Source organism: Phasianus colchicus, chromosome 4 (assembly GCF_987193195.1).
Source record: "Phasianus colchicus chromosome 4, bPhaCol1.hap1.1, whole genome shotgun sequence".
NCBI lineage: Eukaryota > Metazoa > Chordata > Aves > Galliformes > Phasianidae > Phasianus > Phasianus colchicus.
The window spans coordinates 25,120,251-25,125,697 of record NC_143439.1 but is presented as its reverse complement, the minus strand read 5'-3'; positions in this window follow the sequence as shown (position 1 = coordinate 25,125,697).

The following is a 5,447-nucleotide window of genomic DNA, read 5'->3' as shown; positions in this document are numbered from 1 at the left end:
TCAAATTCTAAGACCTCTCTGGTATTGGATGAGGGTTTGAAAGGTTTTGGTTTTTTTCCATTAAAATCTGATAGTTGTTATGAAGTGGAGTTGTATGTCTGAAGGAGGTAAAGGCTGGTGGTTTATACCCAGCGGATTGTTTAAGCTCCACTGAAGGATATCTAGCTGCAGCTCTCTTACAACACAGCATTTTCCATCTCTTGAAGTTATTTTGGGAATGCTGTCCTGGCTGCTGTTAAAAGGGCTTGTTATTCTCTTCTTTATGTTCAGAATAAAACAAAATAAACTTGACGTTTTATTCTGTTTATTTAATAGTTTATTAATTCATTAAATTTAAAGTGTTTTCTCACCCAGAAAGCACTTTGAATATTTCTTCATGTGACTGTCCAATCATTTTTTTTCTTCTTTTCAGGACTGGCCTGACTAAAATATATGCTTTTCCTTGGGAATAATGAACTTTGGTTCCTGCTCTTCTCTTCAAGTACACTTTTTTTCTGCTTTGACCTATGTGAAAATGTATAATGGAATGACAACTTCCCCAAAAAGCGAAAAGCTAGCTGTAAATAAAGCCTATTTTCAGTTAAAGAGATCGAGTACATTCTTTACGTTAAGTTATTCCTATGAAGATCCTTTGAAGAGAAAAATTTAAATACACAGTTGCACGAAAGGAACAACTGAAACGTGCTGCTGGTTTTGTGTTTATGGTAGAGTGAGCAGGATTTGGGAATTTTCTAGACTTCAAGTAGGACAAAAAAAGATTGTTTACATGTGGAAGAAAAGAGACATTTTGAAATGATTCGTGATCAGTTTTATGCAACTTTGGTAGCCCTTCTCTGTGGAAGAAACAAAGAAAAACAGACAGTATCTTTATTGTTTACTTTCAGTGATGCATCTATTGGGAATAGTTCCACATGGAAGTAAACTGTCTTTCCTGAAACATAGGGAAAATTTTGCAGTTTTACAGAAAACGTGAAAATGCACCATCCTTTAATATAGGTACTTTACTTCAACCAGTTCATGACAGTTCTTCTAACAGTTTTCAGTCTGATTTCCTTTCCAATACCAGTTTCATATTTTTTGCTCTCACACTCTTTGCTGCAGTCTTGCTTGATTTACATCACCTGAGAGCAAAGCTGGCTCACTGGGTAAAATCAGGGCTGCGTGGAAGCTAGTGGCAAAGCTCCCACTGACTCTTAACTGTGCTAAGATTTCATTCTCTCCTGTTTAAACAAAGTTCTGTCCCCCACACTAGCTGTGTCTCATACTTTGGAAAAGCTCTAGAGCCAAATCAGCGTTTTCACAACTGTTTCATAACCTAAAATAGGCTGAAATATTTAAAGAGTGTGGGGAAGGAAGATAAATTATTTGAAGATACATCAAGTAAGTATGGACTGAACTTTAGAAAGGTAACATTTATAGGCTGCCTGTATGGAAAAACATCCTGACTGTACATTAATCAATCCTGAATAGAAATATTAAACAAGGCCAACGGCTCAGGATGCCTAAAATTAGGTATCCAAATACGCAATTGAGGATTCAGTTTTAAGACTACCTGATCTGAAAAAAATTGTTTCTAATCCAAATTTATCTTTCCATGTTTTCCTGCTGACATCATGAGCTGTGGAAAGCTACTGCTCTGACAGAATCAGCATGGGATAACAAGAGGATTTCATACAGTTTCCAAATTAATACAGCAAGACAACTTCTGCTATTTAACAACAAGTTTTCTCAGATTATTTCTCAAAGAATTCTCCAGACATTGACAGACATGCACTAGAACTCAAAAACCTAGAGAACTGCTTGGAGAACTGCTTGTTTCTATGCATAGAAAATACTACAAGGAAGATGAAAAAAAAAAAAAAAAAAAAAAAAAAAAGAAAGAAAGAAAGAAAAAGAAAAGGAGAACTATAACCTACTTAAAATTTTATTTTTAATCTTTGCTATATAAAGAAACATCAAACTTGAAAGCATGATGTGGCTTCTCTGGAATTAGATGTCCTCATTCTTGAGCATAAATACTATTTTAGATCTCCTTTTTAAAGCACATATTAAACATATTGCTATACTACAATATATTAAAGAGATTTCCCATTTCAATAATAAAAATAACTCATACTAGTTTTAAAGTTGCAAGATGTTAACATCAGATGGGAAACAGTTTAAAAGACAAGTGCTAAAAATAACCTTTAAAATACAGTGCATGTTGATGTTTCAAAGATGAGTGAAAGTTACACTTGGCAAGGGTGTAGGATCCTTTCATACTCTGGATATGTTTAGCTTTGGTATTTTCTTAACAAATGGTTAGTATTGGGCCCTATGTCCCTGGAGGAAAGACATCATCCTGCAGTGACATGTTTCTATACAAACATACTCAAACCAAGGTCATCACTCACCTTCCTAAACCCTCAGCAACACAGGCCAACAACTTAATTTACAGAGAGAAGTTGTGTGAAGTGTGGAACTAGCAGATCCCAGGGTCCAGTCAAGGTCTGCCACTGAATTAACGGAACAGATGGAGTGACTCAAGCTAGAACAGCTTTTTTTTCCTACTTCACCCATATATTTTTGCATGCATCCCTAATTCATGCTTAACCCTTTCTCATCTGAGGAAGTGTGTAAGCTGAAAGAAATGAACACCAGCTCACTTTGCTATACTCCTTCCACATAGGATCTGATATTCCCTCAAAGATAGTATTAAGACATACCAACGAAACCAAGAGACACCACTCTGAGTTGAAGTTTTGACTTTTCCATTATAATTTTCAGTATAACATTTTGTAAAATGTTGTTTTACTCTGTGAAGTATTAAGAAAATGAGAATCCTCCTTAGCTTTTTTGACATCTTTAGTGTTTTTCTGTTCACCTTTCTTGTTCCTGTTATGTTTGTTTTGTGGGTTGTTTTTTTTTGTTTGTTTGTTTGTTTGTTTGATCAATCTAAGCTCTTAATCATTAGTTCGATTCACAAAGCAAATACAACCAGAACAAATTTGTATTCTTCACACCAGAGGATACAAATAAGAGGAAGTAAATGAAGACCTGGGACATGAAGTTCTACGTCTGGTCCTGCCTTCACTGCCTAACTAAATACTAAACCATTCCCTAACTTAATATCGTGTAGCTATGTCATTTTCAGTGGGAATATTGTGGCACAAGATTAGATTAATGCAAAGGTGGGCCTAAATTTCTAAAGTTAATGAGTTATGAATCTTGCATTGAACATACTGTTGGTTACTTTTGATTTGAATACATACACTCGGTTTTTCAAAACTGAGTGAATAAAGAACTTTTTTCCTTGCCTTATTTCAACATTGACAGATGGGAAGTCACACATCTTGTCATTAAGTTGGATGAGAAAAAAAAACAAGGCATTTCTTTTTCTTTTCCTAATATCCACCTAAAGCAAATCTGATGCATTTTGCTTTACTGTATACATAATGTATACAAATGCAAAGATCACTGGAATCACTCCAACATAGCTTAATGATGAAGGAAATAATAGCCTTAAAATAAGCGTTTAATCATAACATTTTTAACAATTACAGGAGTAAGTTCTTTTAGAAATAGTACATTTTTTTCTTATTTTACTTATTTTTCATAATTAACCAAAACTGTGGACTCTAATTCTCTTCACTGTGTTTGTAAGGCAAGTGCAGCTTAGGCATGATTTCAATTCTTCCCTTTTCCTTTGTATCTGACAGCTGTATAACTGAGTTCCAAAGATTTGTGATACTTCACGTTGGCAGCCACTGGCTATTACTTAAAAGTGGAATTACACTGTGATTTTTTTTAATGTTACCTTATAAGTTTACTTATAGTTACTGATAAGGTGAGTCCAGAAATAAATAAATTACTAGAAACATATTTCTTATGTCCCAGTAAAACTATAAAAGGTGTCTCCTCTTGCAAAGAAGAAATAGCACCACTCAGTGAATTAAAATGCACGTTTCAAGTATTGTATTTTTCTTAAATTACACTTTACTTCTACCTTTAATACTAGATAAAACTAAAAATCAAAGTAATAATTTGTCAGTTCAATAAGGATCAGTTATCTGATTGAGTCTGTGAGTTTTATATACTGATGCTGAAAGATGGCAGACACTCAGCAATTTCAGTGGTTTTGCTGGATATAAGGAATGAACTCAGATTTATGCTTCAGGTATTTTGCTTGCTCTTGGCATCCAGCGTGCCATAGCTTCCCTAAAGAGGGTGATATCTTCTGCTCAGTGAAGATCAGAAATACATAGCCACTTCTCATCTTCTGTCAAGAGAATACGATCTTTCACAACATGAAACAGGACTCTGGAAAATGGAGACTTCTGTTAATAAGCAGTTAAAGATATAGCCTGTTGTTGCCTTATTGTGTATCTGGCCCTCCTCAGGAAAGTCTGACTGTATAAACTTACAGTGCCTGACTGCAGAAAAAGAAGCAGGACTTGCCATCTCTTTCTTATATTCCTGTAACATCTGCTACTGGTCACCATTACAGACTGAGGCTTTGATCTAAGCCAGTATGGCTATTCCTACGTCCTATAACTGCCTTCATTAATTAAAGCCATAGCTATTCCCCTTGCCATTACCGTTGGTCACGCTGTTCAGCATTTTTATATAACGCTGTATGTAGTTATCTCTAAAAAATATAACATGCTGACATATATTTTGGGAAATTAATTTTTCACTCTCTAGTCAGCTTTATGTACTTTATAAAGGGACAACATTATTCAATCTTATTGAATTATTAATTGTTTTAAAGTACATTGTGGAATTACTCAGTAGTAAAAATGTGATGAGAAGACAGAACTAAGTCTATCCACTGCACATTATGACAGGTCCGCAATTTGCATTGGCAATGGACAGAGAACTCCATCTTCATTTTCTCAACGCTGCACAGTAAAATGTACATTAATAAGGACTTACCTCTCAGAATCTGTACATCTTTGAAATGTGTTATCCATATGTGGTCCATTCTTGGACTGTACGTGCTCCTTGTGCCTGAAGCTAGCCATGAGCACGAGCATAATAAAAATGGACTCCATGTGGACAATTACCCAATGAAGAGAAGAAATTTATTTAGGCTGCAAAGTCAAACAGAGAAAAAAATAAGAAATGGCAAATTTACTGTTGTCTGTGCAATGGTGACCTCAGTGGAGAAATGCATTATTTACTGTCACGGCGCAATAAGTTGAATTCCCTGTCTCAAATAAAAGAACTTCAATCTTCTAAATGTCTTCTTGCCAAGTTCTGAAAATACATGCAGCTCAGATAGTGCCAGAAGTAGAATCCTGAAATTACCATTGCAAAAGTCAAAGGAAATAGCTTGTATCCTGTGGGGGGAGAGAGATAAAGCCCCTACAGTAACCTTCTCTCCCTCTTTTTCTTGAATTTATGTTGCCTTGATTTGCATTCTGTTGTTATTCAGACACGTACCATTCATTTTATATGCCTTTTCC